Source organism: Eptesicus fuscus, chromosome 1 (genome assembly GCF_027574615.1).
Source record: "Eptesicus fuscus isolate TK198812 chromosome 1, DD_ASM_mEF_20220401, whole genome shotgun sequence".
NCBI lineage: Eukaryota > Metazoa > Chordata > Mammalia > Chiroptera > Vespertilionidae > Eptesicus > Eptesicus fuscus.
The window spans coordinates 83515593-83529391 of record NC_072473.1 but is presented as its reverse complement, the minus strand read 5'-3'; positions in this window follow the sequence as shown (position 1 = coordinate 83529391).

Below are 13799 nucleotides of genomic sequence, written 5' to 3'. Positions count from 1 at the left end.
AGCCAGAAGCTCAGACAGAGAGTGAAATGACTTATTCAGGACTCAGAGTCCTGTATAGACAAGATGGTGTTGGCTCTGGCGATGACAAGAGCTCCATCTCAGGGCTCCAGCTTCCAGCTGCCTGTGTATGGTTTAAGGACTCCATTGAAAACATATGGGCTGTTTCCCAACCCCCACCCCTTTTTTCCTTTTTTTTTTTTTTTTTTTTTTTGGAGGAGAAATGAAACCAGATGCTATAAGACCAGGGGAAAAATCCCAGGAAAATCAAAGTCTTGTTTTCAGTTAATTTTATTGACACAGGTTATGTCTTTCTCTCCATCCCCTTTGCACATCCATTGCCTTCATTTGCACTTAAAATGGCTCAGGTGAACAGTGCAGTCTAAAGGCAGTAGGGGCAGGACAGTTTCCCCTGGGTTTCCAGGTCTGGACTGGGATAGATTCTGTGTCCTTGGAGATTGGCTTCCTTTTCTGTGGAGCTTGGAAAAAATATCTCATTCTCTTGGGCTTCACACAATCTCAGGTCCCTTCCTTCAGATTTTCTGGGCCTCTGTTGGGGGCAAGGAACAGGCTGCACCCCCCAGCCCTTGTCCCCTCTTCCTACCCCAAACACCCACTTCCTTTGTAGCAGCTGCAGCTGCTAGGTCAGCCTGGGAGCCCAAAGCCCCTCCCCATACCATTTTTCCCAGGTAAAAATAAATAAAATGTCAGTGAGTTGATTGCTTTTTGGATTGCACCTCACCTATTTCTTCCTGTTTTAAGCTTTCTGGTTTCTTAGTGGGAACTACAAACCTTACCTTGATTTGGTGTGGGTGTGATTTCCTTCTTTCTGGCTCCTGTCCCATTATCCTCCCCCCATTACCTCCTTTCCTGGCTTGACTCTCTTATCTTTTTAATTGGGATTTCTCACTAGCAAAGGGTTTCCACCTTCTCCCAAATTAGTGTCTGGAAAGGACAGTGGAACAAAGTTTTCTGTAACCCAGCAATTGGAGCAGGGAAGTGGAAACTTCTCATCTATCTTTTACCCACGATTCACTATGTGACTGTGAGCCAATCTCAGTGACAGTGCCATTTGGCTTTGAGTAGGGTGTATTAGTCACCCTCAAGTTACCCCAAATAAGTTTACAAAAAGTGTGCTTGCTGCTCTACAAATACACCTTCAAGATAAATCTTTAAACTTTACCTGTACCACCAAGCCCCTTCACATAAACAGAGAATGTGAGTACAAACAGTAAACAATATATGGAGGAAGGAGAGGACAGCTTCCTCATATAGAAATTCTGGAGCTACCACTGGCCATTCACATTATATGGTACTCGCTTTCTCAAGACTACAAAAACAGCACCAACATTTAACATTTTTGGAATGGACTGTGATGGTTGTAGAATTTAGCTGGTGTATATAGGTCCCAGATTGTGGCCTAGACATATCTATCAGAAAAAAATGGCTTATGTGGTGCTTTTGCAGTTCTGTTTGTAATCATTATAAAACTATACTCAATAAAACAGTTAACAAACATTGATCATAATCCTATTTGAGTCCTCAGGTGGATCTGGAATGCATGGAACAGTATAGAGTCTTCTCAAAACATTACAAAATGGAACTGTTTGATCCAGTGATCTCACTTCTGGGAAGATATCCTAAGAAACATAAAACACCAGTCAAAAAGTATATATGTACCCCTCTTGTTCATAGTAGCATTATTTACAACTAGAGGCCTGATGCATGAAATTCGTGCAAGAGTAGGCCTTCTTTCCCCCAGCTGCTGGCACTGGCTTCCCTCTGGCACCTGGGACTCAGGCTTCCCTCACAGCCCTGGCTTCATCCAGAAGGTGATCCGGAAGGACATCTGGTCTAATTAGCATATTATGCTTTTATTATTATAGATAGCCAAGATCTGGAAACAGCTTAAGTGTGCATCAGTAGATGAATGGATAAAAAGCTGTGGTACATTTACACCATGGAATACCATGCAGCTGCAGAAAGAAGGATCTCTTACACCTTGAGACTGTATGGACGGAACTAGAAAGTATTATGCTAAGCAAAATAAGCCAGTTAGAGAAAGACAGGTATCACATGATCTCACTCATATGCAGAATCTAATGACCAAAATAAATGGTCAAACAAAATAGATCCAGAGGTGTGGGTGCATGGAACAGTCTGACCAATCTCAGAGAGAAGGGGGATGGGGGGAGTGGGAAGATATTAACCAATAAATATATATGCAGACAATAGAGTGGTGATGGCCTGGGGTGGGGCAGGGCCTGGGCAAAGCAGGGGGGGGATATCTGTAATACTGTCAATAATAAAAAAAGTAATCGAGGCAATTTAAAGGGACAAAGCAGGAGCAGAAGATGGGCTTAGAAATGTAAATAAAACACATTGTTTTAGGACAACTGTATAGCAGGGGCAATTGAGGAAGAAGCAGTACAGTAAAGTGCTGGTTGTCTAAGCAGAGTTAAGGGCTGAAAACTTGGTTCCTATCTCCCTTTGGGAGCAGACCTGAGAGAGTCAGAGATTGTGAGTCTAACTTTTGAATGAAGGCAGGGGTAGATCTTGTCAAAGAGGAATTAACATGTAGTAGGGATGAGAAAAGTGCACATAGATGTATATTTGTTAAGAGGATGGCCTTTGTGCCAATGCCAGCCAAGATAGATTCAACCAGATCTTTCACTAACCAGTCCTGTGACCTTGAGCTAGTCATCCCCTTCTCCAGTCATTGTGTCCTCATTTAGAACACGGAGGCAATAGTTCTACCTACCTCATGAAGACAATGAAATGAGTTCATACATGTAAAGTACCTGATACATATTGAGAGCTCAATCAAGAAGTACTATTTATTCATGCTTACTACATACCAAACTTTGTGCTATGTGTTTTGCATGCATCGTCTCTTTTACTTCTTACAGCTACCCTATAAAGTAGAAGCTATTATTATTACCTATTTTCCAGATGGGGAAACTGAGGATAGGACAGTTAATACAATGATGGTAACTGAGTGTAGAAAGTGCTATAATACATAGGTACAATAGGAGTACAAAGATGGACTTGTGTAACTCTGCCTGGAGAAGTCTGGGGTAGGCATAAAAGAGGAGGACACATTTAAGGTGAACTTTAAAAGATAAATAAGGGCTTATAAAGAGGGGTAGAGACTATGCAAAGGCAAATGCATGGTAGTTGAGCATAGCTGGATTGCAGATGTGGGAAGGGTAAGTATTGGCAGGAAATAGACCTGAAGGTTGGCTGAAACCACTTTGTGTATGATACACTAAGGAGTTTTAACTTTACCCTCTAGTGAATAATCAAAGACATGGGAAGGCTGCATACAGATAGGCAATTTAGGTGACTGATAATGAGGGTCTGTACTAATATAGTAGGGAGGAATAAGTTCATTGTAATGTGGCATCTATTCTCACCTCAAAAAGCTCACAATTCAGTGCAGGAGACAGATTGCTAAATCAAAGACAAACCAACAGTTATAATACAATGTAATATGATCAGTGGGAGAGAGATACACAAGGGTGCTAGAGTAACACAGAGAAAAAACATGGCTCTGGGGGTGGTGGTCAGGAAAGGCTACTACTCATAAGAGGGACCTCTGGAATTAAGTCTCGAGGGGCAAAAAGAGTTATGCAAGCAAAGAAAGGATAACAATAGGGTTATCATTCCAGTAGTAGGCATAACACGAGCAAAGGTACAGAGGTATGTAACAACATGGAATGTAGGAGGAACCACAAGTATTTCAGTATTTATGGAACAGAAAGTGCATCAAGGCTAAGGGCAAGAGAATGGTAGGAGATGGGGCTAGGGAGAAAGGCAGAGGCCGAGTTGAGGGCAATTTTATGTCATGCCAAGGAATTTGAACTTAATCTAGTAAGTGAATGGGAGCCACTGAATAATTTAATTAGGGGTCTACCAGATGTACTGATGCACCTGTTTGGCTAGTAGCAGTATGGAGGGTGGAATTGGAGGGAGTGAGATTAGAAGAGGCAAGACCAGAAGCAGAAAAACTTGGTAGAAAATTATTGTAATAGTTTATACTAAAGATGATGCGTGACTCAGCTAAAGCAAGGCAGGGGTGATAGGAGGGGAATGACTGGGAGAATTAAAAGTGGCAGAACTTGGTGACTGGTTCAATATGGTGGTTGAAGGAGAAGAGTTGAGGAGGACTCCCAGATTTTTGGCCCTAATGATAAGTGAATTTTGGTTTCACCAACCCAGATAAAAAATTGAAAACAGATTCTGGAAGAAAAATGATGAGTTTCATTTTGGACATCTTGAGTTCCAGATGGTTGGGGGCATCCAAGTGTAGATGTTCTCTGGAAATTTTTTGATGTATGAGTCTGGAACTCCAGGGAGATGTCAAGGTGAGAGTTTGAGATTTGGAAAGTATCAGCATAAGGATGATGATAAAAAATCATCAGAGGGAATGAGATCACCTAGAGAAGAGATGTATAGTGAGGATACAGGAAGGCCAAAGATAAAAACTTGGAGGACTATCAGTCAGTATTGAAGGAGCAGACATAGGAGAAGGTCCAGTAAAGGTTAGTACTTGCTCTGGAGTATATATTTTAGGAAGTGTGGGATTGAATGAGAAAGCCAAACATAGTAGCCCCAGTCTTTCCTTCTTGGAATTTTATAAAATTATTTTGTGGTCTACAATATTAAAAATGTTAGGATAGCATATTTTCCAACTTCTAATATAGTGACTTTTTCTCAATATTGTTGAAAATTGCAGCAATTGCTTTGTAAAAATACTTAAAAGAAAGTTTTCTGAGTTCCTTAACTGAAAGTCTGTTTAAGCAGAAAATTGTATGTGTTTTCTTTGACCCATTTACTTAAAATGCTCTTGAAGTATCACATTCCTCTTGACCCAGAAAGAGTTTCTTCCTTTTAGTTTGGACATTTGTAAAGCACTGAGCACCAAACACAGTGCTAAGGACCATAGTAGGTGAGCAACACAATTCAAGTGGCATTGCCTAAATTCATTGTTTTTACCTAAATACGCACACTCTAAACTGTAGCTCCAGACACACAAAAGTAAGTTAGGTCTTTCTGAAATAGTGATGGCTCAATTTAAATCTTGCATTTCAGGTTTTTGTTTTAATTTTTTGGCACGGAAAGGCAAATTAGAAAAAGAAAAAAAATTGGTATATAGATTCCAGGGACTGTTTCCTTTTAGATTATTACAACATGTTAAAAACTGATCACAGTTGATATACAGCAGCTTGCCTCTCTGCAACATGCCTCAAATGCAAAAATTCTTGGTGATGGACGACTGTGGGTAAAAACATACATGCATCAGATTTCTTCCCTGATAGCTTCCAGACCCTACTTTAGTGGGTTTGGCTCTCAAGGCAAACTCTATTCGACAGCACAGAAGTAGCACTCAGTCATTTCCCCCACACTTGGCCTCCATTCAGCAGGCGGGCCTGACTAGCTGCTTACATCCTCTCCCTCCTAAGGGAGAAGGGAAGTTAGAGCATTCCCTGGTGAGTGCTGAGTTGCCATCTGAGTATAGGGTTTTATAGGAGCAAACCAAACTACTCTGCTTTCTCTCAACTTAATTATAATAAATCCCTGAAGATACTCTCTGGTTGGATTACCTCAGAAAGAAGGAGAGAGTGGAAGAGAGGAGAAAGAGGAGAGAAAGAGAGAAGAAGAAAAAGTAAAAGGAAAGAGGAGGAGAAGGGGGAAAAAAGGGGTAAAGAGTATGAGAGAAAGAGAGAAGAGTGTATGCATTGTCACTGATATGTACTACTTTCCTGTGTGTGCTTTGTACTTGTAATGGTTAATACCCAGATGTGTCCTAAATCCCATGAAGCTGTTTCCTTCCCAATGATGACTTGTAACAATCCAATCCAAATATGACCCTTGATTTTTTTCATGAGGAGAGGATAGAGTCCTTTGTTTCCTACATACATTTTTTGTTGTTAGTACGGAGTTGAGTTAAAAACAAAACAAACAAACAAACAAACAAAATAACCCAACAAACCACTTCTAGTCAATGTTCCAATAATCTATTCCTCCTTGTCTCCCCCTATAAAACCGCTGCTCTTTGCTGCTTCAGAGGTAAGCTGTGCTCTCACCCAAGGCAAGACCTCATTGATCAGTTGAGGTAAACTTGTTATTCCCTTGCCAGGCTACAGCTAATACAGAAAACACATCAACTTTTATCACAGCCAGGTCCCTGTTGTTGTTGCTACTCTATTGACCTCTGTCTTCAGAAAATGAGGGTAAGGGAAATTGTTTTGTGTTGTTTTGTTTTGTTTTGTTGTGTTGTGTTGTGTTTTTCTGTGTTGTTTTTTTGTTTTTGTTATTTTGTCCTTTGGCATAAAAAGAAAAGATAAGATAAATAAAGAAAAGAAAAGAAAAATAAAAAAAAAAGGAAAGGAAAGGAAAGGAAAGGAAAGGAAAGGAAAGGAAAGGAAAGGAAAGGAAAGGAAAGGAAAGGAAAGGAAAGGAAAGGAAAGGAAAGGAAAGGAAAAAATAAAAGAAAACCTCATAACAACTACTCCATCTCCAAACCTAGCTCATTTGGCTTTCCTTTCTCTGCTCAGGAATTCATTGAACAAATGATATTTCCTTGAGCCACAGCCTTTCCATTTCCTACTGTGTGGTCAAGGAAAGTATATGATCTGATGGAGAGAGGCCAGACTTTGGAATCAGATCACCCTGGCTTCTAATTCCAGGACATAGCAGTGTCTGACTCAAACTCCCTTTCGTAAGCAGTTTTTGTTTGAGTCTCCTGAAGCAATGCCAATGCTTCTAAGCTGTATATATTTTTCTATTATTATGTGGTGCCTGTACTATCTCACTGGGGATTCACTTTTCTCAAATGTGTTTGGTTATGTGGGAAATGGATTCCAATTGACAAATATGCTGTTGCTTAACACACACATATGGACACACATTTGTACACACATGGTAAAAATCCAAACCTAACAAAACATATACAATAAAATTGTCTATTCCCTCTTACACAACAACCCTTCGTGCTTCTTCAAATGTAATTGCTGAGCCACTGTTAACTATTCTTGTCTGACAGGTAAACTTTACTATGAAGAGGAGACTGGTCCAAATTGTTCCTGGTTTGTAAAGGGTGCTGAATTAGAGTCCTCAGTAGTTTAGGGTGGGAGGCATGAGGCCTTGGGCTCTCATGGGAATAATAGTCCTGAAAACAGGTAAGATGAGAGGGTGAAAAACATTATCTGCTTTATAGTTACGCTTCCTTTGGGATGTGACTCTTAGATCATGAAATGGAAGAATCCCATCAAAGGAAAATTTGAGGTTCCAAAAAGGAAGGGCCTTGTCCAATGTCTCTCTCTCTCTCTCTCTCTCTCTCTCTCTCTCTCTCTCTCTCACACACACACACACACACACACCTAGAGGCAGAGATGAATGCTAGGCCCTACATTTCCAGCTTGCTATGACAGTGTTCTATTCTTAATTTCTCAGCACCTCCACCAGTTAAACAAACCAGGTTAAGACCTCTGCTTCTGGCACCTTCCACTGCTACTCTATTCCCTGTATCTACACAATGAGCCTTACAGATCTCTTGGATCCCTCAAAGGGAGGGTTCTTATTTCCTTCTTTTTTTTTTAGTGGAGACATGATAGTTTTGGTGTCTAGAGAAATAGTTTTCAAACACTAAAGTGATCTGAATCACCTGTCCTTACTGTTAAACATGTCACTCTCACCCAGCTGTTATTAAATTTCAATGAATTCTCTCTGTCCCTTTGAGAAAGGTATAACACTCAATGGAATTTTTTTGTATTTACATAATGACTTTCATCCCAATGTAGCCCTATATCTATAGAGGAAAAATAATCTTGGTGTTTTTTATTATATTGTTTTTGTTTGATCATAATCTTAATATAAATTTATTAATAAAATGAATATTATGGAAGAATATTGGGGAAAAATTAATCAACATGCTGTTCTTAAAATCTTTTTGCCAACTGTCAATGAACTCCCTAGTCTGGACACAAGAGGGAGCTTTTAGCTAAAATGAAAAAAAAAGGCAGTTTAATTAGGCTCTACCATCTTTATTTTCTTTTCATTAGAAGTTTTAATTTTGTTATCTTTGAAAACACATTAGTTAACTGATCATGGGATCACATAATGATAGATCTGACAGGCTTCTTAATTATCATGACCTCTCTCCAGTGGTTGATATGGTTGCCTCTTCTTTTCTTTAAAGCTTTGCAATCCTTGGCTCCTGAGACAATACCTCTGTCCCTGGCTCTTTTGACCATTTATCTTCCTTTGCTCTCCCCTTCTGTGTGGATGCTTTTCTAAACCCCTCATCCTATTTTGTCTTCTCATTCTGCAATATATACACACTTTTCTTGGTTGACCTCATCTATTCCCATGGTTTTAACACCCATTATGTGCTGATTAATAAGTCACCATGCATATATCCTACTATTAAGTATATGCTGAGGTCCAGATTTATATATTTCCTTATCTACTGGACAAGTCAAAGAATATAAAAACTGCCCAAAAGGAAGATCAGTTGGCCTGACCAAAGGGGTAGTAAATTTGAAGATTACAGAACATGTTGGTTAGGGAGTCTCTGAGTTTTCAAGGTTCACAGTGGATCACCTTGGATGACTATATAAACTGTGATATTATTGAAGCAGAAGAAAAAAAGAGTAAACAAGGAAAACAACAATAACAAAACCCTCTCAACACTAGAGCCCGACAAAAAGTGTTATCACTTAGAACTGGGTTGTCCAGTATATCAGTCACTACTCACAAGTGGCTATTGAGCATCTGAAATGTGACTGGCTTGAATTGAAATATAGAGTAGGTAAAATACATGTCATAACTTTTATATTGATGCCAGAACAGCTCCTGGCTTCTATGAAGTGCTCAAGAAATGGTAGCTGTTACCATTATTAGACCCTCAATTCTGATCATTTCAAAATTTTCAATGTAACCAAAACTATCCAGGCATTTTGATGCTTCTCTACCTTTGTGAATGCTATTTCTCCAGCCTGTAATGCTCTACCTTAAGTCCTTCATCTATTCAACTACTCATCCTTCAAGACCTGGTGTAAATATCACCTGCTGTTTGAAGATTCTTATGGTAGCTGTTACCATTATTAGACCCTCAATTCTGATCATTTCAAAAATTTCAATGTAACCAAAACTATCCAGGCATTTTGATGCTTCTCTACCTTTGTGAATGCTATTTCTCCAGCCTGTAATGCTCTACCTTAAGTCCTTCATCTATTCAACTACTCATCCTTCAAGACCTGGTGTAAATATCACCTGCTGTTTGAAGATTCTTCATTTTCAGGGGTCATTTTTTCCTTTATGGCATCATGTATATATGCACAAATTGTAGTACAGTTATAATTGTTTGTGTTTGAGTCTCTTAAATCAATGCCAATGCTCTTGGGCTATCCTATCTCATAAAGACAGAATATGCAAATTGACCATAACTCCAAGGCAAAGATGGCAGTGCCCACAACCAATAAGGAGGGAATATGCAAATTGATGCCACAAGGCGAGAGGTGGCTCTGGCTGGAGCGAAGGCAGAAAGGTGGCTCCGAGCTGGAGTGAGGGTGGTGCCAGCAGCCAGGGGAAAGAAGGCCTATTCTTGCACGAATGTTCATGCACCGGGCCTCTAATATATATATAGAGTACTCTCTCTCTCTCTCTATCTATATATATATATAGTGTGTGTGTGTGTGTGTGTGTGTGTGTGTGTGTGTGTGTGTATACAGTGTGTATGTGTGTGTGTGTGTGTATATATATATATTTGCTAGAGGCCCGGTGCATGAATTCATGCACCAGTAGGGTCCCTAGGCCTGACCTGCGGGATTAGGCCGAAACTGGCTCTCTGACATCCCCTGAGAGGTCCTGGATTGTGAGAGGGCACAGGCCAGGCTGAGAGACCCCACTGGTGCACAATCGGGGCCTGGGAGGGACGCAGGAGGTTGGCCAACCAGGGAGAGACTGCAGGAGGGCTCCAGGGCATGTCCAGCCCAACTCACTCAGTCCCAATCAGCAGGACCCCAGCAGCAAGATAACCTACCAGTTGGAGCATCTGCCCCCTGGTGGTCATAACGACTGGTTGACCAGTTTACTGTCTGCCCCCTGGTGGTCAGTGCACATCATAGTGAGCAGTTGAGTGGCCTTAACATATTACACTTTGATTGGTTGAACAGATGACTGGAGACTTAGCATGTTAGGCTTTTATTATATAGGATTATGTAGTGCCAGTACTATCTCACTGGGAATCCACTTTTCTCAAATGTGTTTAGCTATGAGGGAAATTGATTCCAATTGAAGCTTAATTTATATTCCTTTTTCTTCCATTAAACTCTTTTAAATTAATTTTTTTATTGATTTTCAGAGAAAGAGGAAGGGAGAGGGATAGAGAGATAGAAATATCTATGAGAGAGAAACATCATTGATCAGCTGCCTCCTGCACACTCCCCACCGAGGATTGTGCCCACAACCCGGGCATGTGCCCTGACTGGGAATTGAACCAGTGACCTCTTGGTTCATAGTTCAATGCTCAATCACTGAGCCACACAAGCTGGGCTCCTTCATTAAACCCTTATATTCAATAGGGATAGGGGCTTGTCTGCTTCCTCCTGGTATTTCCAGAATCTACCACATTTGCCCCATAATGGACATTCAATAAATATTTTCTAAATTGAAAATAGAATTATCTAATCAAACTACCTATCTTTACATGTAAAGAAATTAAAGTTCAGAGAAGAAATAAGACTTTTGGGACAAGATCACACTTTGAGTCCCATGAAAAAAGTGACCCCAGAATACAAGTGTAACTGGAAGTAGAACTTAGATTAATCCAGATCCTTCAGTTTCTCTACCTTGTGAGACAATATGAGAGGGAACCCCAAACCCTGATACCTAATTAAGCATTTGACCTATTTCAAAACTCCCACTAGTTTCTGATTTTAGGATGTTGTTTAAGAAAAAAAAAATATTATATTTATTTCTTACCCCTCTTTGGCTAGTTAGCAGGACATGCAAGTGATTGTAGAGTCCAAAATTGATGTTACCTTGATGGTAAGAATACTCTGAGTTAAATGACCTAGATGGTAGTTATTACTCCACTGCTAATATATTAGTTAAGTTACTTAAATTTTCAGCAACCATTTTCACATATGTACAATAAGGGAGTTGGATCAGATGAAATCTAAAGCTTATAAAGTTCCCTGTGACTGTGACTGTGATAGAATCCTTTATAGACAATGAAACTCTCTTATTTTTAGAGCTTCCTAGAGTAAGCATACATTTCCTATCAAAATGCCTTTATTTTACTTAATAGTACATCTTTGAGGTCAGCCAATGAACACAGAAATAATATTTCAGATTGGAATAGTATTTGTAGATTAAAAATTACTTTCACATGTTTGTAAAACTTTTGTGAGGAAAGTAGGCTTGTTTTTGTACCAATTGTGCAGATAAATGAGGGTGATGATGATGAAGAAGAAATTGCTAATAAATAGTTAATATCTTATTGAGTGTGTCATATGTTGTTCTTAGAATTTGGCATGTACTACTATATTAAATTATTCTCGATGAGGATTTTAAAGCTCCATAAGATTAAGTGACCAAGTGGATAATAACACAACCAAGTTAGATGTAAATTGGCTCTAATTTCTCTGTCCTATACCAATAGCTTATATTCTTGCAATAGACTGTTACACTTTTTTGGTGCACCATCAAAATAAAGAATGAGTGCCGAAACCGGTTTGGCTCAGTGGATAGAGTGTCGGCCTGCGGACTGAAGGGTCCCAGGTTCGATTTCGGTCAAGGGCATGTACCTTGGTTTCGGGCACATCCCCAGTAGGGGGTGTGCAGGAGGCAGCTGATTGATGTTTCTCTCTCATCGATGTTTCTAACTCTCTATCCCTCTCCCTTCCTCTCTGTAAAAAATAAAAAATAAATAAATAAATAAATAAATAAATAAATAATAAAGAATGAGTAAACATCCTATCTAATAAAAGAGTAATATGCAAATTGACCATCACTCCAACACAAGATGGCTGCCCCCATGTGGTCAAAGATGGCTGCCCCCATGTGGACACAAGATGGCCACCACAAGATGGCCAGCAGGGGAAGGCAGTTGGGAGGGACCAGGCCTGCAAGGGAAGGCAGTTGTGGGCAATCAGGCCAGCAGTGGAGGGCTGTTGGGAGGGACCAGGCTTGCAAGGGAAGGCAGTTGGGGGCAATCAATACTGCAGGGGAGGGCAGTTAGGGGTGACCAGGCTGGCAGAGGAGTGAAGTTGGGGGCGACTGGGCCTGTAGGGAAGGGCAGTTGGGGGGGGGGAACCAGGCCTTCAGGGGAGGGTAGTTAGGGGTGACCAGGCCTGCAGGGGAGGGCAGTTAGGGGCAATCAGGCTGGCAGGGGAGTGGTCAGGGGTTGATCAGGCTGGCAGGCAGAAGCAGTTAGGGGCAATCAGGAAGGTAGGCAGGCGAGCAGTTGGGAGCCAGCAGTCCTGGATTGTGAGAGGGATGTCTCAGATTGGAGAGGGTGCAGGCTGGGCTGAGGGCACACACACCTGTGCACAAATTTCGTGCACCAGGCCTCTAGTCTTTTTATGATAGCCTTTAACAGTGGGAAAGTACTAGTACCTCTTATTACCCTTTTAACATTCTCTTCTGGTCAAAGAGCTAAAATTGGCTTACATCATCTCATGAGAGCTTATTCTGTGTATCCCTTCCTGACTCCCCGTTCAGTGACATCACTTTGGTGGCTTGAAATTGGCCATGGTGGGAGATTTTTACACTGTGGATATATGTTGATGCTACACCTCAAGGCCCTCTACAAAACTAGGTATTAAACATTTACCAGAACCTGTCTGGTTCTGGATTATAGAGAAATACCTGAAACTTGTTCTGGATTCCATTGAATGAAGTGGTCACTTACATTTGAGTAAAAGATAGCAGTGTAAACCACAGCATCTTCCTTAGTTGAAGAAAGAGAGCTGTTATTCCTCCTTTGCTATATTTCCAGACATATATACTCTTGAAGAGAGCTGATAGAGCCAAGAAAGAATTGTTACAATTCTCCTTTCTGTTGGATTCTGACAACTGCAAAGGTCCAGGCTCTAATCTATTGTGGCAAAGATTTTTAGATAACCTGCTTCAAGCAATTTATGTTGGTTTAGGGTGACTCAGGTGGGGAATGGTAACTCTTGGGTTTCTTGATGACCAGTTCATAGCTTTTGACCTGCATCAGTATACCTGTACAAGGAATTCTTTGGAAATATTTGCAATATGTATTTATTGTTAGTCAGTGGTATGTGAACAAACTCGCATTTTATAAATAATAATTGAGCATATTTACTTGGTGTGCTCACTGTCCACTGTCCACTCAGAATTCCTGTATGACCAGCTATTACACAAACTCCTATCTAAGGAGAACTCTATGTCTCTTGCAACATTTTATTTATCATTATTTTTATTTATTAAATTTATTGGGGTGACATTGATCAAAATGTACATATAGGTTTCAGGTGTGGACTTCTTTGTTAAAAGATCTATATATTGCACCATGTGCCCACCACCCAAAATCATATCTTCTCCCATTTATTAGGACCCCATTCTCCTCCCATCCCCTTCCCTCTGGCAATCACTGCTGTTTGTATTCATGAGTTTCAGTTTTACATTCCACATATGAGTGAAATCATATATTTCTTAGCTTTTTTCTGACTTACTTATTTTACTTAGGTTAATGATCTCAAGGTCCATCCATGTTGTTGCAAATAGCATTATTTCATCTTTCCTTATGACTGAGTAGTATTCCA